Source organism: Malania oleifera, chromosome 4 (genome assembly GCF_029873635.1).
Source record: "Malania oleifera isolate guangnan ecotype guangnan chromosome 4, ASM2987363v1, whole genome shotgun sequence".
Taxonomy (NCBI): domain Eukaryota; kingdom Viridiplantae; phylum Streptophyta; class Magnoliopsida; order Santalales; family Ximeniaceae; genus Malania; species Malania oleifera.
In genome coordinates, this window is record NC_080420.1 from 43,054,203 (window position 1) to 43,079,172 (window position 24,970).

General features: G+C 35.7%; 1 non-coding gene across 1 annotated transcript; it reads left to right on the forward strand.

Moving 5' to 3' along the window:
* Positions 1-23,665: 23,665 nt before the first annotated feature.
* LOC131154616 (small nucleolar RNA R71) lies at positions 23,666-23,771 on the forward strand. The gene has a single exon (XR_009136534.1). It is a non-coding gene; the product is annotated as a small nucleolar RNA R71 (small nucleolar RNA).
* The last annotated feature ends 1,199 nt before the right edge of the window (positions 23,772-24,970 follow it).

Here is a 24,970-nt window from a genome sequence, read left to right on the forward strand (position 1 = left end):
AAACTGCTTGAATTAAACTATAGAGAAACATCACTAGGATCCTGAAATGACATTTCTCCTTTGATTTGAGCTTAAGCCGAATGAGAAATCAAAGAGAGATATATATATATATATATATATATATATATATAGAGAGAGAGAGAGAGAGAGGGAGAAGGTACGACAGCCCTATGAGAGAGGAGAGAGAGAGTTTTAAATTTTCTTACAAAAATTACTTAGAAGCCTATTTATAGGTTGCTGGCACAGAGGAAAACGTTGACGATTTCCCTGAAACCGTTGATAGTTTGGCCTTTTTAAGCAAACTATTTCTACTGTTTTACCTTTTACTGAGCCTCGGTAACTAAAATCGTCAATGGTTTTCAGAGCCTCACCCAAACTATCGGCAGTTTGGCCTTGCACCAAATCAATTTCTCCTTTTTTTTGCTTATTATTATTATTATTATTGTTGTTGTTGTTGTTGTTGTTGTTGTTGTTGTTGTTCTTATTCCGGATCTGTACATTCTCCCTTTATAAAACTTTTGTCCTCGAAATTTGCCATTTAGCACTTATACTAATATTTGGAAAAAATAGGAGAAATTTTATTAATTACCCTCACTTATGGGAGAGGAATACCGTGGTAGAGGTCCTAGGATATTACAATCAATCACATAAAAAGAAAATTCTCCCAAAATCATTCATAATGTAAAACCTAAAAACACTAACTTATAACCTACCCCACACAATTCAATAATTAGAACAATCATTACCTTTACCTTTACTAGTTCAAAACTGGGTCCTACTGAATAGGTGTGGACATCTCATATGTATTTTCTCCTCTAGCTCCCATAAGTCATGCTCAATTGTGTGATTGAGCCAAAGTACATTTACCAATGGGATCCTTTTTGTTTGTAATTCCAATTCCTGTCAGTCTAGAATCTGAACAGGCACCTCTTAATATGACAAGGTATCTTTAAGTTCCAATGATTCATAACTGATCACATGTGAAGAATCTAAGACGTAGTTCCTCAACATAAATACATGAAATACGTCATGGATTTTAGATAGTGTCGGAAGTAACACTAACATGTAGGCAACTGGACCAACTTTTTCCAATATCTCAAATGGTCCAATATACCTAGGGCTTAGCTTACCCCTTTTCCCAAATCTCATAATTTCTTTCATCAGTGTAACTCTCAAGAACAAGTGATCTCCTACACCAAACTCCAGCTCTCTTTGGCAAGTGCCTGCATAGCTTTTCTATCGACTCTGAGCGGTCTTAATTCTGTCTCAGATGAGTCTAATTTTCTAAGAAGTCTGTTGTACTATTTCTAGCCCCAAAATATGCTTTTCACCAATTTCATCCCAATATAATGGGGATCGACACCTCTGACCATACAATGCCTAATATGGTGTCATCCCAATACTAGCTTGGTAGCTGTTATTATAAGTAAACTTAACTAGTGGAAAGTCCAATACATAGGCCCACAATATATCTTTCGATATCTGTATAGTCTCATCTGTCTATCCATCGGTGTGAGGATGAAATGTTGTATTGAATGTCTGTTAAGAACCTAAAGCTCCTTGTAAACTCTTCTAGAATTGAGATGTGAACCATGGGTCCCAATCAGATACGATGGACACTGGCACTCCATGCAGTTTAACTATCTCCTGTATGTATATCCCTTCCAATTTACTCATGAAGTTGTTAACTCTGATGGGAATAAAATGGGCAGTCTTCATCAATTAGTCAATGACTACCGAAATGGCATCCTATCCATGAAGTGTCGGCGATAGCCCTGAAACGAAGTCCATAGAAATATGCTCCCACTTCCATTCCGGGATGTGAAGTGATTGCAATGGTCCTGCTGGTCTCTGATGCTCAACCTTCACCTACTAGCATATCAAACATTGTTCTATGTATTCAGCAATTTCTCTCTTCATATACCTCCACTAAAAGGATACCTGCAAATCCCTGTACATTTTCGTGCTTCTTAGATGTACTGTATACAGGGAACAATGCGCCTTTTCAAAAATAGTCCTTTTAATTTCCACATCATCGGATACACAACCTACTATGAAACCTCAAAGCTCCGTTATCTGAAATATTAAAATTGGCTCCCTATCTACTTTGCACCTTACTCCTAATATTTACCAATTCTACATCTTTCATCTGAGTAGCCTTAATTCTTTCATGTAAAGTGGGCTGAATTACCAAATTGGCGATGAGTGCCTAGTGATCTCCTTCTATCATATTCACACCAATTCTTTCTAAATCTATTATGATCTGATGTTGCACCACCATTGCTAATACGGAGGAACTTCTTGACTTTCGGCTTAAGGCATCGGCTACTACATTTGTCTTCCTTGGGTGGTAAATGATGGTACAGTCCTAATCTTTAATTAGCTTGAGCCACCTCCTCTACCTTATATTTAGCTCCTTCTCGGTGAAGAAATACTTTAAACTTTTGTGATTGGTAAATATCTCACACTTTCCACCATATAAATAATGTCTCCAAATCTTCAACGCATATACCACTGCTGCTAGTTCCAAATCATGTGTCAAGCAATTCTTCTCATACTCCTTGAGTTGCCGACAAGCATAGGTTACAACTTTCCCTTGTTGCGTCAAGACACACCTAAGTCCCTTTTGAGATGCATCATTGTATATCACAAAACCACCATCTCCTGATGAATAGCCAAAACTAGTGCAGTGACGAGACGCTGCTTCAATTTTTGAAAGCTCTACTCACAATCGTCATTCCACTCAAACTTAACATTTTTCCTTATTAGCCATGTCAAAGGCCTTGATAGCTTAGAAAATCCTTCTATGAACTAGAGATTGTATCCTACTAGACCCAAGAAACTTTTGACCTTATGCACATTTTTTAGTCTTGCCCAATCAACTACCACCTCTATCTTCCTTAGGTCCACTAAAGCACCACCCCTAGATATCCCGTGCCTAAGGAATGTGACCTATTCCAACTAGAATTCACACTTCTTAAATTTGGCATACAACTTCCTTTCTCTTAGAACCTATAGAACTATTCTCAAGTGATCCTTGTGCTCCTCGAAACTCGTTGAATACACTAGAATGTCGTCAATAAATACCACAACGAACTGATCCATATACTAGAGGAAAACCCTATTCATCAGATCCATGAATGCAGAAAGAGCATTTGTTAGTCTGAACGACATAACCAGCAACTCACAATGGCCATACCAAGTTTGGAACGCTATCTTCGAAACATCCTCTGCCCTGACCTTCACTTGATGGTACCAGGATCGAAGATCAATCTTAGAGAAAACTCGTGCTCCCTGGAGTTGGTCAAATAAATCATCAATACGGGGAAGATGATATTTATTCTTAAATCATCAATTTATTTATCTCTATGTAATCTATACACATCCTTATCAACCAATCTTTTTTTTTTTTTTCACAAAAAGCACTGGTGCTCCCTAGGGTAACACACTGGGTCTGATAAATCCCCAATCCATCAATTCCTGCAACTGCTCTTTTAATTCTTTTAACTCTACTAGTGTCATTCTATAAGGAGCTTAAGAAATTGGCGCCGTCCCTGAGAGTAGATCAATAGCAAATTCAATCTCACAGTCAGGAGGCAATCCAGGTAATTCCTTTAAAAACACATTAGAGAATTCCCTCACAACTCGTTTATCCTCAAACCTTAACCCTCCCTCGGGTGCATTCTTCACACAAGCTAAATAGCCCTAACATCCCTCTAGTAGTAGCTTCCTAACTTGAATAGCCGACAATAACTGTGGTGAGGAGCGCACACATAAGGCCACAAATTTTTACTCCTGCTCCCCAAAAGGCTAGCCAGTCCATTGTCAAATTTACGTCAAACCCATCTATGTCAAGAGCCACCAAATTAGCAGACAATGACCTCCCCTAAATAATGATTGGGCAATCCCTAAGTATTCTTCTACACACCACTACGGCTCCTGTCAGTGTAGCCACTGACAACCTGACATTCATTGGCTAAGCTTCAATTTCCCATATTTTGATAAGCTCCCTATTGACTTTTTGAGTTTGATCCCTATTTTGATACTAACAAAGCACTAGTATCTTATGTGTGTTTAAGTATGTGAATAGGTCTAAATTTTAGCACACGTGAGATCAAGGGACTTGGAAGCCAAAAGAAAATCCACAATCATATGTATCTGGCACAATCCATGAAGACACACGAGCAAGAAGATTGAAGACATTCATTTTAATTTGTATTGCATTTAACTTTTTTATAATTTGGTCTATAATAATGCATACATATTGCTTAACATGATTTGAATCTTCACACACAACCATAGACTAACTGTGGGGAACCAAAGGCCATTGATAGACCTTAGGACATTGAATTTCTCATCGAAAACCTTTTCCATAAATTTCAAACATCATACAAAGGTTTTGGAATGTCCTTAGGGTTTAAATTGGGGCAAGAATAGGCCTTCAGTCGACCTTCGGTTGACCGACGTTGGATTTTTAGGCTTAATTTAAAAGTCCGATCGATCGAATCCTTGGAAGTATAAATGCCTCGGTCTATCGAACCAAGCTCATTCAACCGAATCCTTGGTAGTATAAATTCCTCGGCCAACCGAACAAGTCAGAAGTCAACATATTGACTTCGCTCAATCGACCGTTCTAAAATAAACGTACTGTCCTTGGTCCACCGAACCATTAACGTCTAACACCCCCAACAACTTGTTCGACCAACCTAGTAGTTCAAAATCACCCTAGTCAGCCGAACCATATAAGCGGTCAAACGAACCAAAGTCATGGTCGACCAAACCTACGAAGTATTCAAAATCTCCCTGAGATGGTCGACCAAACATGTAGTTCAAAATTGTCACGGTTGACCGAACTTAATAACATGGTCAACCGAACCTCTCGGGTTTCGAATTTTTTAAGGTCTTAAATGTAATTAACTTTTAATTAAACAATTTGGAAAATACCTAGCGTGTCCCCAATGGTCAAAATTTTCAAAAAATCTATAAATTACCCCCTCATTAATCTAGATTAGTAACTTTGATTAGCATTAAAATTCTCTCAAATTATTTCTTAATCAAAGTTCCCCTAAGCAACCTTTTTATTGTAAAATCATTTTGGGGTCAATTTTTTATACTCTCCAAACTCTCTTTCATTTTTTGTTTAAAATTAGTAGGATTGCCAAGGTTTGGGCCCTTAACTACCCAAAATAATATTTATAATCCTAACTATCCCAAGTTCAATAGAAAGGGGGTAAATCGAGTATCGATCCATGGAGACTTGAAGCGCAGTTATTAGACTACTTCCAATTTAGTTTATTATAGCTTTGTTATCAAAAAGAAGTAAAAAATGGTACTTTTCAATGGTTGAAATCTAACCAACTACTTGAAAGCAATGAAATGAATGCAAGTAAATTTATACTACTAGAAAACGAGTAAATTTCTATGTTATTTTGCTCCTAAAAGGCGATGCTGAGGTATGAATCAGATGCTGGATGCCATGCCTCTAACTATGCTTCTTCAAACTTCGATAGAAGTACTAACCCAAGTAGACCAAAGCGAGAGAGGGTCAATCGAGGGCACAAGGTAGCAAAGGTGCACCAACCATCCGGAGCATGGTTAAGAACCAGAATATACGCTCTCTCAACGATAACAGACACCTTCGCGATTCCATAGCCAACTAATTCCTTCTAACAGATACATAGTAGTGCTTATCCTTATCAGAAATCTTTCATCAAACACACAGTAAGTAAATGGAAAGCAGTAAATCAAAAGTGGTAAAGGAGAAAAGAGGTAAAAAGATCATCCCTTTTTTATTCAAAACATTTTTCACTAACTCCAGAAGGTACGAGAGAGTGATTGTGTAATATGCATTGATAGCACACGAACACTGCTGGTTGTCACAGGCCGTCGAACACTTCATGCACACACTGAAACAGAAATTGAAAACTATGCTACTCTTAATCTAACTTGGCCCTCAATGATATCTTAAGTCTATGACTAACCTAAAAGAGGCCAAATAAGAACCTAGAGCTTGTGTTCGTAGTGAATATTTATAGGCTCAAGGGTTTACAAGGTTTGTTCTACAATTTTGGAAGGTTTATAGAAGATCTCGCTCAGCAAATTGTTGTTTTCGACCAAGTCGCACTTCTATCATTTTGTGCACGCCCTAGTTGAGACTCGCGGGAAGTCAAGGATTCGAATCTTCATTGTCTTCGACTTCGTCGCGTTTCAGCGTCTTGATGGTTGAGACTTGCAGTTTCTCGATCTTTAGGAAATCTTAGTATCTCGACATAGTTGACCCTAAAGGTCTCTTGGTCGAACACTTCGTCGAGACTCTAAGTACTCCTGAATTTCAGTTCTTTATCAACATATCCACGTGGTCGCCCTAGTGGGCTACTTGGGTTGAGCACTTGGTCGAATTTTATAGTATTCTAATCTCAGTTTATAGTTTGGAGTTTGTGGTAGAAGACTAAGTCACCCATGTGGTTTGCTGGTCGCACCACATGGTCGAGCATTATCTTCTTGTCCATGAATCATCTAAAGCTTCTGGGCTTGTGAAAAAAAAGGTGTAGACCCAAAAGGGGGGTGAATTCAGTTTAAAAAAATTTCTTTTATTTCTTTTCAAGAATCCTTGAGCTCTTTTAATTCTTTTACTGAATTCTTGACTTCTTGTTCATTTATCGAATACACAACAAAAGCTTATTTACTTGTTTACCAAAAGCTTATTGACTTGTTCAATCCACAAACCAACAACTAAAGTATTCAAAACAACACATGTAAATAAAACTTAAACAATCAACCAACCATTCAACAATCAAAGTGTTCAATCCACAAATACCCAATCAAGATAACTTTTTTGGCAATTTTTAGCTTTCTAAGAATTCAAGATATTTTCTTGTTTGCAGCCTTGTAAATATATGTAAGCCCTATTGTTATTTGATTTCTCAATATGAGGCACAACACTCTTTCCAAGAGTTTAGACTCTAAACAAACTTTGAGTTAATAAGTCTTGGGTGTTGAATCAATCAACGTACTCCCCTATGGTTTCCACAACTTATTGATCAACCAACGAACTCCCTTTCGATTTTTGCAATCCCAAAAACAAATTAAGCTTAATTTTATTTAATAACTAATCCACCTAGTGTATATGATTAAGGAATTAAAAAATCTATGTAGTTTATATGTTTGCTGGAAATTAAAGAGAGTAAAGGGAAAGAGAGTGAGACTGGGTTTTTAACGAGGTTCGACTTATCCTCAGCTTACGTCCTCGCCTTTAGCAAACCACCAAAGGATTCACTAAACCAGTTCCTTTCTAGGCAGAACAAAATCATTACACACTCCTTATGTAGGCTAGAGCCTGCCTCTCCAAGCGATACCTCACGCTTGGGCACTCCTTCAATAGGTTAGAGTAATCACCTCTCCAAGCGATGCCCCATGCTTTGTCAATGATCCAAACACCTTGAATCATCCAAGAACTACAAGAAAATATGAAGTAAACACCGTGTACAAGAACACTCTCAAAACAGGCCAGATTATTACAAACTCAACACTATGTACTTCAAGAATTTAAATATCAAAATGAAATAGAATTGAAGCTCAAGTAAAGAGATCACCAAGGGTTCTTTAGTGATTGAGAAAACTCAGTATTAGAACCGTAGGTTTGTGTTTCAGCAGCAATTCAGAAGATATCTCCCATATGGAGTATGAGGAATAGAGAACTTTGAGAGAGATTGAGAGTTTGAATATAAGAATGTTGTGCGATTGCTTGGTTATTAATTTCTTGGGGTTAAGGGAGCATTTATAGAATTTTTAGGATTAGTTTCCTTGTTCCCCAAGTTACTTGGAGTGTCCACCAAGTATTTATAATGTTCATATTTGAAAAACTGATTTTTAAAATTTTCCTATTGAATGTAAAAATTAAAATTTCGTGGAGTCAGTCGGTTGGACAGGTGACTGGGTAGTTCATTTCTCAGAGTGAGTTGACTGGACAGGCGGCTGAGGCCTTTCAGTTTACCAAAAATTAATTTCTTTAAAATATCAGTCGGCTGACTCAACCACGTTCAAAATGGTCAGTAGGCTAGACAGACCATGTTGTTAGTCGGCTAGCTAATTATAGTTCAAACTATGAGTCAGCTGAGCAAGTTTATTCATTCTTGGCCTTTATTAGTCAGTTGGACAATCTTAGTGTGTTCTGGTCAGTCGGCTGACTAGTCCATTATATTTCCACATATTTTCATTTTTTATTTTTAAACTCTAGTTATTTGAAAGACTCAAATATAACTTTTTAAAATCATTTTCAAAGGTTTTTTCAAGAACTGGTCTCTAAGCCTTTGTATCCTAAAGAGTTTCAAAAATATTTCAAAAGATATTTAAAATATGAAGCACTTACATAAAGACTTCTTATGACTTTAGATATTCTAAGTATTTGAATCTTCATACTTGTCTTTTGAGCTCTTTCTCTTTGCTTTTCTTTGACTCTCTTGATTTGCTTTTCTTTGGTTTTCTTGTCTTCAAGCTTTAAGCCTTTAGCACATTCTCTTTGACATCCACACTCTAATGATCTTCAAGCTTTAATAGATATCATCTTTGCATCCATGCTTTGACTCATCTTTGTGATCATTTTACTTTGTATTCTCATTCTTAAATCCTGAAATATCTTTACTCAACCAAATAGGTTAAGTTCCATTTGTTTGTTAGCATGAAAACAGGATGCTAAGCCTTGTCAGGCCAACAATCTCCCCCTTTCTGATGATGACAAACAAGAAGAAAAAATTTGAGTAAGCTTTAAAAAGACTCCCCCTTACAATAAGCATCATCTTAACAATATTTATAATTTTAAGATCAATATCAATACCAATTTCAATATCATACAATATCATGTTCATCACATTGCTCAAGTTCAAGATCATTCAATATGAAAACTTCTCCCCCTTTTGATACATATATCATGCAAAAAATTTTTAATACCATGCTCAATTTTTGCTCAAAACTTCTTCCCCTTTTGACATCAGTCAAAAAGAGTAAGATATCAAAATTGATTAAGTTCAAATAAAATCACATTTTGAGCATTTGAACATCAAACATGCATATCAAGCATATGTACACGCTCAATTAATTATTTTTCAATATGACATGTGTAGTGTACTTTAATAATCAAATAGTCATGATACTAATTTAAAATTTCATATTTGTAATTCATATATGTACTGTAACATCTTTTCTAACAGCATTATCCTTCTTTGAAAATTTCATTAATTCATGATACCTATTGAACTTTTGAATTTGTGATACCAATTAAAACATTAAAGAATAATACTAATTAACCATTTCATTAATTCATGATACCAATTAAAAAATATTTCATGATATCAATTAAAAAATAATTCATGATGTCAATTAAAAATTTAGGGAGAAACAAAACATGGTATAAGCAATGAGTCATATGGCTCCCCCTGAATTCAATACATTCAGATTTGATACTAATTATGTTTTTAAAATTATCACCCCATGTTTCAAACATTGATTCATATTATGTATGTGCTCATGGATACTAATATCAAATACCAATATCATATAAATGTCATAACATGCTCATGGATATAATTATGCTTGTCATATTCAATTTTATTTGTTATATTCATGAATACCAATATACTTTATAGATACCAATGTTAATGTCACATTATTCAGAGTTCATGAATACTAAATTATTTAGATGCAAATTTTTCCATTTATCCATGTGATCCATCGTAAGCATATAGATGGTCAAGAATTAATTTCATATTCATATATCAATATGATATCAAAATTTACGCTTCTTAATTATGCTTAATAACTTTATGCTAAGATTTTCAATATATAAAGAGTGATAAATTGTCAATATTTTCATTGTCTTTAGAGATTTCAAGATACCAATTTCAAGATATACATGAAATGTGGAATAGCTTCCCAAGAGGGGGGGGGGGTGAATTGGATTTTTTTATATTTTAATGATTTTTAAGCTCTTGTTTTTAATTACCTAGAAACAATATACACAAACAATAGCCACACTTAAAAATACTGAAATTTAAAATCACAAGTCAAATAATGAAATCAAAATAATTCAATCACTCAACCAAGAATATTAGAGCTTTTGTTGATTTTCTTATAGACTCTTAGTATGCACCTTACTTTATCAAGATTTTTGCAGATTAATCAACGTACCCCCTTTTTGGGTTTCCGAAAAATGATTAATCAAAACATACTTTCTAAATATCAAGTACTTTTGTTTATTTCTCACTTAAAAACCTGCAACCTGCACTTTTTAAATCATACAACAATAGTAAGTGAAACAGAGAGTAAAACACACAATTTTTACGAGGTTCGGCTTCAACACAGCCTACGTCCTCACCTTTGGCAAGACACCAAAGGATTCCACTATATTAGTTCCATTTTCCTAGTGGAAAAAAACCTACTTACAACCACTCCTTCTGTTAGGCTAAAGCCTGTCTCTCCAAACAACAATCCCTTGTTTGGTCCAACGACTCAACAACTCTGAATCGTCTAAGAATGATGATAAAGAAATTTTGTGTACAGAAGAAAACTCTCACAAAAGAGTAAATTAGTAGAATGATAAGCTCACTTATACTCCAAGGTAATTCAAATATAAGGAATTTGAAGCTCAATACGTAGTATGAATTACCAAATAATTTTTCAAAGAAAATGAAAGATTCTGGTTTTTTTTTTTAAAGGCTTTTGTTGACTCTACGAGTCCAATCCTATTTTGATAATGACAAATAACTTAATATTTGATATGTGCATTGAGTTTGTGAACAGGACATGCACGAAAAGATAACGAGTCATGGACGCCATAAAGTAAAGCATACATTTTAGAAAGCACCATGGAACTCAAAGAGTATGAGAATCAAGATGCAAAGTTCAAGAATATTTTGGGAATGGGTATTTAGAACTCATGTACTTACATTTTCGTATGATTTATCTTGAGGCTCAATACAACTTATAATGATTTTAGGATTCATGCATTTCATGTACATCATTAGGAAACTCTTATGGACTTAGAAATGTTTTTAAAATTAAGAAAAATATGTTTTAATAAAAGACCCAAGAAAAGGAGCAAAGAAGATTTTTAAAATAGAAAAGAAAATTTGAGAAAAATAGGACTTCGGTAGCCTAAACTCAACCTCAGGCGCCTGAAGATTTTATTTGGTTGCCTGGAGATTAAGTTCAGTAGCCTGAAGAATTAAATGGGAAAGATAGAACCTCGTAGAGGCTCTTCGGTCACCTAACCCTGGAACCTCAGGTGCCTGAAGTCACCAGTTCGGTCGCCTGACACTGTATTCACACGTGATTGTTTTCAAGGCTTAAGGAACTTCGGTCGCCTAGACTTTTACCCTCAAGCGCCTGAACTTGCGGGAATGTTAAAAACTTTTTTTTTATTAATAGAACTTGTGAGCTATCTTATTGATCAAACGGCTAAGATTAATCCTAAGGGTTATATACTATATATTCTAACTATCTAAACCCTAGAACATAAGCAAGACACACAAGAAAGAGAACAACACAACTTGTAGCAAGAACGTTGAAAATCTTCTCCTAGTATTATACGATTGCCTACACTTCAATCTCTAATCTTCAAGCTTGAGCAAATCAACTCAGATTCTCAAAGGGAACTTATTTACTCTACTGTACTTTAATCTAGTATTGAGGTTTGATCTTTCAAGTTATTATTCTTAAGAACATCTCATCTCATTACATGTTTTCTTGATTATCATTAGAAAAAGTTTTTGATCTTGAGTGTTCTTATATGTATAAAAATTGATTTTTGAGAAGATCATTACTTGAGAAAGCTTGTTAGCTCGATTGTTTGATTTTTGATTTAAGAGTATATAAATATACATATATATTGTTCATAGGGCTTTTTATTGAAAAACCTAGTTTGATTAAAAGATTGAAAACCTGAAAGAAACTTTGTGATTTTTCTTGAGTGTGTATTCAAGCCAAAGTTTTCATTAAATAGCTCACTTCAAACATACGTGTCTATCTTTACAAAGTGAGTAAAGAACCCTAGTTGAATCTAGGGCATTTCAAATATTTTTCACTTGGGAGTTTTGATTAAATACGAATTTGTGTGTTGAAGCATATCATACATCAAATGATTGTATCGTTTTTCATACATTCATGAGCTTCAAGTTATATCATATGTTAATTTGCTAGGAATTTGAATTGTACTCACAAGCTTTTGTTAGAAGCATTGTCGTGAGTGTTGTTTTCCAAATTTTATTATATACACGGTTCGGGGTGTGAACCGGTGTGTGAGGAGAGAGTTGTATCTCTTGTAAGCAGTGGACTAGGAGGAAGCTGTGCCTCTTGTAAGCAACGGATTGTACGGGAAGCTCCGTCCCACTTAAGGAGCAAGGTTTTAATGAATCCTTGAGTGGTTGCTCAAGGCGAGTAAGTAGGCCAAGTCAGTTGAACCTCGTAAAACTGTGTTTGTCTTCTCTTTTCCTTTCACTCTTTATTTTCAGCATTGCATTTAATTTGTGTATATTGCATGCATAGATAGGATAGTCTTGCACTTAAGTAATTGAGTAACAAGAATTTATTGGTAAATTTATAAGAAGGGTGTAAAAGGTAACTAAGTGCCTTAAAATTTTTAAATACCCAATTCACCCCCCCTTTTGGGATTACACCTGATTTAACAAATTTACTTCAAACTATAAATCAATAGTAGATTAGAATTTTAAGCACAAGAGAGTTTTAGATCCTTTGAGAAATTTGAATACTTGAAGATCGCTTGATCTAAAAACCTTTGAAAAGTTGCTTGATCTAAAAATTTTGAAGATTGCGGGATATGGAAAATTTGAAGATTGTTGGATTTGAAAACTTTTTGAGATTTGCTTAATTTCAAAAACCTTTCAATATTGCCTTAATGATAATTATGTTAAACCTTTGAAGCTTTTGACTATTTATAGATGTTTTAGAAGCCATTCATTACTCCCAAAGATTTCTAAAAATAATTTCCAAATATTTTGAAATAAATATGTTCAAAAACTAGGTTAAAAAAATCTTCCCATTGAGAGAATTAATGCCAACGTTCGTGTGGCAATCGCCTGCCATGACTTGGAAGTCTCCTGTCACAGAGCACTCTCTCAACACAGAATGTTAGCAGTTGCCTGCCAGAACCAAGGCAGTCGCCTAACTTGTTCACGCAGGCGCCTAGCAGGTTAGGCAGTCGCCTGTCTAGCTACTGACTTTTTGAAAAATAACTTTCTTAATGTGGCAGTCGCCTGCCTCATCATGGCAGTCGCCTGACCCTTCATTATTTAAAAAAGTTTTCCTTTTCTCAAACCCTTTCTTTTTACTGATTTAAGAAATATTCTTTAGAGTGTACATATAAAACATATTTTTGAATTTTTATGAGCTTCAAACCACTTTTTACTTGAGATTAACTTTGAAGTACGTAAATTTAGAATATCCTAAAAAATATAATTCTTTTAATCTTCAATCTTGTTCTTCCATCAACTTTGTGATTTCAATCTTTCCTTTGTACTTTTCTCAGTATAGCTTTGTCCTTCAAGATTTTTTAAAATCCTTAAGCTTTCCTTTGTGTTCTTCAAGGATTCTTTGTAATCCATAAACTTCCTTATGCACTTGAGTTTTGTTACTTTCCTGAAAAACTTTTACTAAAAACATATTAAGTATATCATTGATTTGTTATCATCAAAATAAGAATTGTAAGCCTTTAGGCCAACAATACACATGTAGCTTATAGCATATATAAGCATGGAATATATCGTTATATTGTACTACACTTTTGCTTAGATTGTTCTTATGTTGCTTAAATATATTTCATATTAAACTTGTTTAAAAGATTTACCTTCAGTCAGTCCGCTGAGCTTATGGTCAGTTGGCTGACCTATGTTTTCTTTTAAAGTTTCACCATTTCTCTGCCAAACTCTCTTCTTTAAAATACTCATGTAATAATCTCAATTTGCTTCAAATATTCTTTTCTTTTGATCTCATATGAACATCCAAACTTCATATATCTTGATAATTTCTAATTTAAGCTTTGTATGATTTATTCATTAATTTGAGGCCAACAATTTTCATTAGCTTCAATAAGCAATAATAAGCTTGAATAATTTTATCCTTATTCTCTATTTCAATTTGTTCAATATCTTTGTATGATTTTCCATAGATTTGATATCAATTGCAGTTGAAGGATTTAGTCATAGTATTTCATCCTGGTACCCATACTTTCTTGGGTCCGGATGGTTTAACAAGTGATGCTTCTTTAATTCTCCAAACTTGTTTTGTTTTCACACCTTTCCTTTTTAATGGACATTTGAACTTAACATGCCTCTTTTTCTTACATAGAAAACATGTGGTATGTGTGTAGGCATTTGAGGAGGTGCTAGCATAATCTTTAGATGCTTTTGTAAAGTATCTCATGTAAAGATTCTTTTTCCTTTTATTCTCAATTCCATTGAATCCTATGCCTTCTTTGTTTAAAGACATTCTTTGTGAGCCAATCATTTTGTCAAAATTTTATTTTCTTTTAGTGAAATTGTAAAAGATTTTGGCTTGATCCTCAATTTTTTTCTTAAGATCATAAATTTCTGAATTTTGTATACTTTTGCCCTTTTTTTGATTTTAAGATATTTTGCTGATTTGTTTCTCTAATTCAGAAATATATAGATCTTTCTCATTTTCCATAGAGGATTGAGATCTTAAGGCTTCTAGTTCTTTCATCAACTTTTCATTCTTGCTTTCTAATCTCTTGATTTTCAAATTTTTTCTTTTTCAACAAGATTTTTGGATTCTATCTCTTTTATCATAGCTTCATTCTTATTTTCTATTTTCTCAATTTTTGAATCTTTTTTTATCTTTCTGCAAGTGTAAGGGATTCTAACTCTTTCATCACTCCTTCATTCTTGTTTATCAATGATGTATATTGTTTAGTTACTTTGACTAGCATCTTATGCACTTTGAATAAATCATTTTGTAACCTTCATAATATGCCATGCTTTCATCATTGGATTCATTAGATGAATCACTGCTATAACCATTAACCAATTTGGATGAAGAGCTTTGTTCTTCATTATCATCCCATGCTCTAAAGCAAGTATAAGCAACTTCTTGATCACTTGATTCATTATCAGAACTACTTTTACTCATATTTTCCCAAGTAGTTGTTTTCATTGATTTTTTCTTTTTCTTTTTAGAATCTTTCTTAAGTAGTGGACATTATGGTTTTATGTGTCCATCCTTTTTGCATTTATAACATGTGTAGATTTAATTTTTGATTTCTTTTTATTGGTTTCTTCTTCATCTGATTCCGAATTTTGGATTCTTCTTTTGAATTTGTTCTTTCTTCTAAGAATTCTTGCTAGCTTCTTGGATATATAGGCTAATTCATTTTCACCCATCCCTCTTCCACTATGACTAGAGTTTTCTTTTGGTGTTTTAAAAGCAACATATTCTTGGGCTTTAGTTTTTCCGCTTCTTTCATTTATTGTCATTTCATATGTGAGGAGAGAACCTATAAGTTCATCTAAGGAGGTGTTTTTCAAATTTCATCCTTTTGTTATGGCTGTGGCTTTTGGTTCCCATATAGATGATAGCCCTCTAAGAATTTTTCTAATCATTTCATAAGTGGTGTTAGTTTTTCCTAATGCATTGAGGGATTTTATTATATGGGTGAACCTAGTATACATACTAGTGATGGTTTCATTCGGGTTCATCCTAAAAGCTTCATACTTGCTAGTGAGCATATCAATTCGATTGTCCCTTGCATCAATATTGCCTTCATAGGTTACTTCTAATTTATCCCATATTTCTTTGGCTGATTTGCAGGCCATGACCCTATTAAATTCATTTATGTTTAGAGCACAATATAAAGCATTCATAGCACTAGAATTTATTTGTAACATCTTATGGTCTTGGTCAGTGCATTCTTTTTCTTCTTTGGGTATTTCCTTACCATCTACAAGTTTAGTGAGGATAAGGTCACCATGTGTGACAACCCTCCATGCTTTCCAATCCATGGTTTGAAGGTAGATCCTCATGCGTTTTTTCCAAAATGTGTAGTTTAAACCACAAAAGATAGGAGGCCTAGTTGAGGATTGTCCATCTTCAAAGGGAGCTATGCCTAAGTCTGCCATCTCGATCTTTATATAACTACTTGTTAGGATTTGTTATAACCCCAATCTGATACCAATTGAAAACAAAGATGTAGTCCCAAGAGTGGGGTGAATTTGGTTTAAAAAATTTATTTTAATTCTTTTCAAGAATCCTTAACATCTTTTAATTCTTTTAATGAATTCTTGACTTCTTGTTCATTTATCTAATACACAACAAAAGCTTATTTACTTGTTTAGCAAAAGCATATTTACTTGTTCAATCCACAAATGAACAACTAAAGTATTCAACACAACACAAGTAAATAAAACTTAAATAGTCAACCAACCATTCAACAATCAAAGTGTTCAATCCACAAATACCCAATCAAGATAACCTTTGTGGCAATTTTCATTTTTTTCAAGAATTCAAGATATTTTCTTATTTGCAACCCTATAAATATATGTAAGCCCTGTGGTTATTTGATTTCACAATATGAAGCATAACACTCTTTCCAAGAATTTAGACTTTAAACAAACTTTTAGTTAATAAGTCTTGGGCGTTGAATCAATCAACGTACTCCCTTATGGTTTCCACAACTTATTGATCAACTAACGTACTCCCTTTCAGTTTTTGCAATCCCAAAAATAAATTAAGCTTAAGTTTATTTAATATCTAATCCGCGTAGTATATATGATTAAGGAATTAAAAACATCCACGCAGTTTATATGTTTGCAGGAAATTAAAGAGAGTAAAGGGAAAGAGAGTGAGACCGGGTTTTTTACGAGGTTCAGTTATCCCCTGCCTACATGCTCGCCTTTGGCAAACCACCTAAGGATTCACTAAACCAGTTCCTTTCTGGGTGGAACAAAACCTTTACACACTCCTTCAGTAGGCTAGAGCCCGCCTCTCCAAGCAATACCCCACGCTTGGGCACTCCTTTAATAGGCTAGAGTAATCACCTCTTCAAGCGATGCCCTATGCTTGGTCAACGAACCAAACACATTTAATCATCAAAGAACTATAGGAAAATATGAAGTAAACGCTGCATACAAGAACACTCTCAAAACAGTGCAGATTAGTACAAATTCAGCACTATGTACTTCAAGAATTTAAATATCAATATGAAATAGAATTGAAGCTCAAGTAAAGAGATCACTAAGGGTTCTTTAGTGATTGAGAAAACTCAGTCTTAGAACTTTAGGTTTGTGATTCAATAGAGATTTAGAAGACATCTCCCAGATGGAGTGTGAGCAATAGAGAACTTTGAGAGGAATTGAGAGTTTGAATACAAGAATGTTGTGTGATTGCTTGGTTATTAATTTCTTGGGGTTAAGGGAGTATTTATAGAATTTTAAGGATTAGTTTCTTTGTTCCTCAAGTTACTTGGAATGTCCACCAAATATTTATAATGTTCATAATTGAAAAACTAATTTTTAAAATTTTCCCGTTGAAGTTTAAAAATTGAAATCCTGTTGAGTCAGTCAGCTAGACAGGCGACTGGGTAGTTCATTTCTCAGAGTCAATTGGCTAGACAAGCGGCTGATGCCTTTCTATTTGGAAAAAATTAAATTCTGTAAAATTTCAGTCGGTTGATCAACCATGTTCAAAATGGTCAGTTGGCTGGACAGACTAGGTTGTTAGTCGTCTGACTAATTCTAGTTCAAATTGTCAATCGGCTGAGCAAGTTTATTCATTCTTGGTGTTTGTCAATCAGCTGGCCAATCTTAGTGTGTTCTGGCCAGTCGACTGACTAGTCCATTCTTTTTTCAAATATTTTTATTTTTTATTTTTAAACTCTAGTTGTTTGAAAGACTCAAATATTACTTTTTTTAAAATCATTTTCAAGGGTTTTTTCAAGACCTGGTCTCTAAATCTTTGTATCCTAAAGTTTCAAAAATATTCCAAATGTTATTTAAAATATAAAGCACTTACATAAAGACTTCTTATGACTTTAGACATTTTAAGTGCTTGAGTCTTTATGCTTGTCTTTTGAGCTCTTTCTCTTTGCTTTTCTTTGACTCTCTTGCTTTGCTTTTCTTTGGCTCTCTTGCCATCAAGCTTTAAGCTTTTAGCACATTCACTTTAACATTTATACTTTCATGATCTTCAATCTTTAATAGATATCATATTTGCATCCCTGCTTTGACTCAACTTTGTGATCATTTTACTTTGTATTCTCATTATTAAAACCTAAAATATCATTGCTCAACCAAATATGTTAAGTTCCATTTGTTTGTTAGCATCAAAAATAGGATGTTAAGCCTTGTAACATCAACATCTTGGTTGAACGTCCAGATTCGAGCTTTGAATCCTCCAAATTTTCCTTCGCTTCTTGTAATGCCTAACTCCATGGTTTTAACCTTTTTTTTTTTTTTTTTTTTTCTGAAAATACAAACAAACCTTGCATAACTTTGAACAATGATAACTCTAGGTAAACATATAATAAAATGAGGATAAGCACGGGTAAATGAGGGTCTAAAATCATATATTTTAGGGACTTATCACAACCCTCAACTTACACTTTTCTAGTCCTCGAGCAAAGCAAAATCTAAGAAAACTAACAAATCCTACCTATATCCTCTTTCACGAGAAACACGGTTGTATTTACCATATGCAATAAGGCTTTAAACCCCTAGGTTGATCTTATTGGATAAATTCTAGTCTCGTGAGGGTTTTCAGGGCGATTCTCACAAAAACCAGTGTAGTGAATAAAAAGTGGAAACACATGTAACATAATCATACCATTTTATATACAAAAATATAACCTTATTGCATACAAATCCTTCATACATGACTGCATTATACACACACTCCACAACATTTCAATCATGCAAAACTTAACACAACAAAGCCATTTCGAGATACCACTCATACAGAATTAACCCATGATTATAATTCAAAGTTAATATTAGCATGCAAATCCCAGTATGAATAGGCCACCTCACAGGGCATGTGTAAAGTGTATGATTGGTCTCACTCAGAATCCTCGGAGGCACCTACAAAATGGCCATCTTGACTTAGCCTCACTGGTTTATTCCCTTAAAATTCACTCAATAAAATGGGTTCACTCATATGTGAGGAAGAGTGTCATGATCAAACGTCCCACATAATTGAAGAACTGTTGCTAGAAGTATGGAGTGACTAGTCTTAAAAGAAAGGAATCCAACCTTTGTTGAGGTGTTGGTTCCTTCACCCTAGCATCTTCTCACTCACTTGCCATATTTAATTAAGACCACCCCAGAGGAACTTATTCCCAAGACTTGTGTGAATTTCAATAGATGCATTGGTCAAAAGATTCTTCATACATGCAGACTTGTAGTGTGTGTTCTCAGTTTGACCTTTTTATCTTTTCTCAGAGTCGGTGTATATTTTTTTTGTTTTCTTTTTTCTCTGCTCAAGTTTCTCTTTTTCATTTTCTTTCTTGTATGGTCAACTGAAACAATTGTCACTTCTTTATACTGTCTCCGTGTTTTCCAATGGGAATGTAGCTCTGAATGAGTCCATGAAAAAAGTTAGTCTCTAGGGTTGGCTTAACCTTTATGTCTTGAGTAAGTTACAAGACCTAGATTTATATCTCCCCACTCGATGTCACCTCTAGTCTAGAAAATACAAGAACGAAGACTAGTTGACAAACAAAATCGAGTAAAAGAAGGGTAGGTGAGTTTCTTTTTTTCTTTTTCTTTTTTAACTCCCAATTTGATGTCAAAAACTCGAGAAATGAACGGATGGCTCAAGTACCTCACAAGGTGTCATAGTCGCCATGGTTGTTCTCTCAGTATTCTCAAAGGACCCTTAGTGTTACAAATCATGTGTGACTGTGTTCTTAGCCCCATAAAGTACCATGTAAATACACGAGTTTACATTGCAATATTAACCCAAACAAACCACTTAGATAACTACCTAAAGTAATGTTAAGTTGTCAGTCATGTTATGCAAATTTTATACAACTACATTGATGGTGAGCATAGTGAACTTATATAATTAAAAAGTTTACGCATGTAACCTTAGGTTATATGGGTGTATGTATAAGGTATAAATTATGTTAGCATGGTTCCCTAGAATTTGTTTGCAAAATTTTCTTTTTATTTTATTTTATTTTTTTTAATTTATGTCATTTGTGTGCAAGAAATAATGCCATGCAGTGTGCCACCCCTACTCCCAACTTAGAACTTCAGTGTCCTCACTGAAGTGTAAAAATAAAATAGAACTCGAGCAAGGGATAGGACCGTGCATGGTGCTAGTATGAACAAACAGTGCCTTGCAAGATATAATAACCAAAAGAACAAGCAAACAAGAAGAAACTGCAGCATAAAAGACATATATTAGTCAAAAGCACCATGGTCATTTCATTCATATCTCAATCAATACAATGTAGTGCAAGTATGAGAGTAACTATAAAACATACTGGACTTGTGCAAGAGTAAGAAAGAAAATGACCCAACATCGCAAAGGCATATTACAAGACCCAATATTACGTGGCACAGCTGTATTGACTTTAATCAGAATTAGAATCAGAATTCAAATCATATTAAATCATCAGCGGTTTGGCCAATGCTGCATCACGAGTAGGTGTTGTTTCCCACATGTACTAAAGCTGGTGGGGAGAGAGTGGAGGTTGAGCCCACTGTGGCTAAAGAGCCTGGAGTGTCCTCGACTGGTTAGGCATTGTTTATGGCAGGAGGGACTGATATGACTGAAAGGGATATGGCTATAGTTATGGGTCAGGCCTAGGAGCTAGAGGCTCTGTGAGGGAAGGGTGAGGGGCTTCTGATGGTGGGATATATGGCATGGTAGAGTGGAAATGTTGAAATGGTAATGGGTGAGGAAATAAGACAACATGGAGATCGGTGGAGGGTTGTTTGACAAATGGTGGCGTCACAGAGTAGGATGCACCTGTTGGTCCTGGGGTCAAACCCTACTATGGAATCTGCCACAGATGTTGACAGGGTGCCTGTACCATGTACACCATCTCTTTTAGTGCCACTGAACTCTGCTGGCCCCACGATGAAAGGCCTCGTCATAGCAAAGCTCCAAGTTGTCACCTGTTAGAAGCTGGTTGAGATAATGGATGAGGGGATACTAGCAATGAATAAGAAGAAGAAGACATTTCCAAGGGAGTGCTTTTTTGCTTCGGCGGTGAGGTGAGAAGAGGGTAAAAATGCTCGCCTATGATGAGAATGCGGGAGACGAAGAGTTGGAATCAACAAGGTTTTACACAATCTCTCGATGATTTGGACCATGGTGCACCCAGCTCAATGGTAGTCACAGACTTGGTTGACCCTCTCAGTATTCTTCACACTCAGAACAGCTCAGGGGCCAGACTAGGTCGCCCTTCACCTATGATGGTCACATACTTGGTCATGACTCGCACTTATCCTAAAACATATTCCGAAGATTCTAACTTTTGGCTAGTCTATTCTAACTACCTTATGAACTTAAAAAGAAAATAAAAACTATTGGGTTTCCTCCATGAAGTGCTGAGTTTATCGTCTTCAACCAGACACTTTGAAGATTATTTTGAACTCATCCTGGTTCTCAACTAACATTGGTTTCTCTTGTCTTTTCCTCATACCCAAGATTGCATACCCCCAACTTCATTTTTGATTTGGGTTCCCAATCATGCTTTAGCATAGATTGCTCAAGAGGATCCTCGCATTCTGCATGGGTTGGGCTGTCATGCTGCAGTTTTATTTCCTAAGGGTGTTTTCATAGCTTTGAAGGATTTGCTTCCTTGATAATTTTGTCAATCATGTCTTCGTCCACAACTTGTACAGTGTTTAGAAGATGTTGGGAAGCATTAAATATGTTCAACCTATGTTGCTTATGGTCCCATGAGATATCTATAATCCCTATCCTACATTGAATGCAGGCGTTAGCTGTGGCTAGGAATGGTCGTCTGAAAAGGACAAGGATCGAATTGGTGGAAGTCTCCATGTCCAAAATGATGAAATCAATAGGGTAATTGAAATCTCCCACCTTGAATACCATGTCTTCCACAACACCCTAGGGTTGCTTAAGAGATTGATCAATAAGGCATATGGAAACCGAGGTGGGTTGCAACACTCCTGGGTTAAGTTCCTGATAGGCTGACTATGAAAGAATGTTCACACTTGATCCTAAATCTAGAAGGACACCATCAATGGTGTAATTACCAACTATACATGAGATAGTAGGTGAGTCGGGGTCTTTAATTTTAGGAACAAGGTGCTTTAGTATTATGGAACTCATATGCTCGACCTTCTTAACCAAACCATCCATGTACCCCCTTGATTCTATCTCCTGTATTGACAAGTCTTTAAGGAATTTTGTAAACGCAGGTGATTGCTTAATGTCATCGAAGAGATGCTTATCCATTCGCACTTGTTTAAACATATCCTAGATGGACTCCGTGGAAGCCTCTTTCCTAAATATAGAGGGTGCAAGGGGGGCTGTTGGATGTGTCACTAAGTAGCCATGAAAAGCCCTATAGGAGGTTAAGTGTGGTGTGGTTCTTCTGGTGCTAGTGTGAGACTCAATGGTTTGTTTACCCGACTAGAGGAAGAGAGAGTGCATGAATCTGCATTGGGTACTTCCAATTTTTCATCCTAGGTCTTCCCCATGCTTAGTTTCGCCTCGCCTTATTTGACTGTCATCTTTCTACTTTGAAATTTGGTTACTACCTGGGCTTGCTCAGAGTATGATGAGGGGCCAGTGTCCAGTTCACATTCTACCCTATATTCTCCTTTAGGATTGACTATAGGCTTACGTGGCAACTTGCCTTCATCTATCTGACTCAAAGTGGCAGCTAGTTGTCCTAAAGCAGTTTCTAGCTTTACAATGGATTGGGAGTGAGAGTGAAGGAGTTTTCGATTGACTTGGTGATTAGCTTCAATTTTCTTAAGGGACCTTAGCACCATCTTTTCAGATGTATCATACTTGGGTTGTGAAGGAGATAGCTGTAGAGCAGTTGAAAATATGGGGGCTAAATTCGGATGATTTTGGAGATTTTGGTATAGGTGTGGGGGCAAAGCATTTGGAGCTGTGGAGGTCTTTGAGATTGAAAACCTGGAGCTTGTGGCCTACATGAGAAGTTAGGATGTTGTTAGGATGTTGTTTCCACCCAGGGTTGTATGTGTTGGAATATGGGTCATTAAAGGGTTTATCATACCAGTTGTGGATGGCTTTTACTTCCTCATGCATAAGCTCAGGTTGGGAGTGCATGTGTGGGCAATTATAACATGTGTGGGAAGGGTCGGAACAAATTGCACATATCTCTGCACATGCTATTGTTTGCGGTCCTATGGACAAACATTGATCTAAATTTTTGGATATAGTATGCAGCATTGGAGCTAAGTCCTGGTTCATAGCCAACTTTTAAACCCCCTTAGATTTAGAAGTTGATGGGTTAGGTAGTCCACGGGTGGTAGCCATGTGTTGCTGAGAGTTTTCAGCCAGATTTTCAAAGAGAACCCATACTTCTTTCTCGTGCTTAGTGAGGAAAGTACCTCCATACAATGCATCAACCATGGACCTATCTCTCTCAGCCAACCCTTTGTAGAAAGTTTGGACTAATTGCCACTTGGGGACCTGGTGATGTGGACATTTATGGAGCAGGTTCCTAAAGCGCTCCCAAGTCTCGAAAAAGAGTTCCCCATCCATCTGTGAGAAACTTGTGATGGCTTTTTGAAGCTGGTTAGTCTTCCCAATTGGAAAGTACTTTTTAATAATTTCATGTTGCATGGTGGTCAGTTGGTCACCGAGTTCAGTTCTAAGGACGTCAGCCAATATTTGGCCTTGTCCTTTAAAGAGAATGAGAAAAGCCTAAGATGGAGAGTATCATTACTAAAATTAGGGATGTGGATGGTGGAACAAATTTTTAAGAACTCATCCAGATGCTGATAAAGATTTTTAGTGGAATTCCTATGAAAGTTAGGCAACATCGAGATAATTGAAGTCTCAATCTCAAATTGTGCCGCCTGGATGTTAAGGAACTGGATGTAAGACGGTGATGCGTATGCATTAGGTACAAAGTAGTCCCTAAGAGGCCAAAGGTTTTGCTCTCCCACCATAGGTAGGTGGGGAGCATGGGGTTTTGGGATTTGTTCAGCAAAAACTGAGGGGTTGTTTTCGGCCATTGCTTGCAATTCTGACGACTCAGCCTTCTCTGGGTTGGAGATAGGTTTCCTAAGGGACCTACGGGATTTTTCAATCTCTAGATCTATGGTAATTATCTCAAGTTCCAAAGAATGCAAGCCAAACATACATACTATTAAGCACAAAAATTCATACTTCACAAACAGAAAATAAAATAAAAGAAATAGAAATTAATTAAAGAAAATGAAAATAGAAGGAGAGCAAATCAAAAGAACAAGGCTATAATACTCTAAAATGGAAGTTGGTTTATAACCATAGCCAAGTCACTGGAAATGGCACCAAAATTTGGTAGGCTCGCCAGGACTTTGGTCCTTAACTACCAAAAGTAATATTTATAAACCTAACTATCCCAAGTTCAGTAGAAAGTGGGTAAGTCGGGTATCAATCCATGGAGACATGAAGCACAGTTAGTAGACAACTTTCAATTTAGTTTATTATAACCTTGTTATGAAAAAGAAGTAGAAGATGGTACTTTTCAATGGTTGAAATCTAACCAACTACTTGAAAGCAATGAAATGAAATCAAATAAATTTGTACTACAATAAAACAAGTAAATTTCTATGTTACCCTATTCCTAAAAGGTGATGCTGAGGTCTGACTCAGATGCTGGATGCCATGCCTCTAACTATGCTCCTTCAGACTTCGATAGAAGTACTAACCCAAGCAAGCCAAAGCGGGAGAGGGTCGATTGAGGGCACTGGGTAGCAAGGGTGCACCAACCATCTGAAGCATGGTT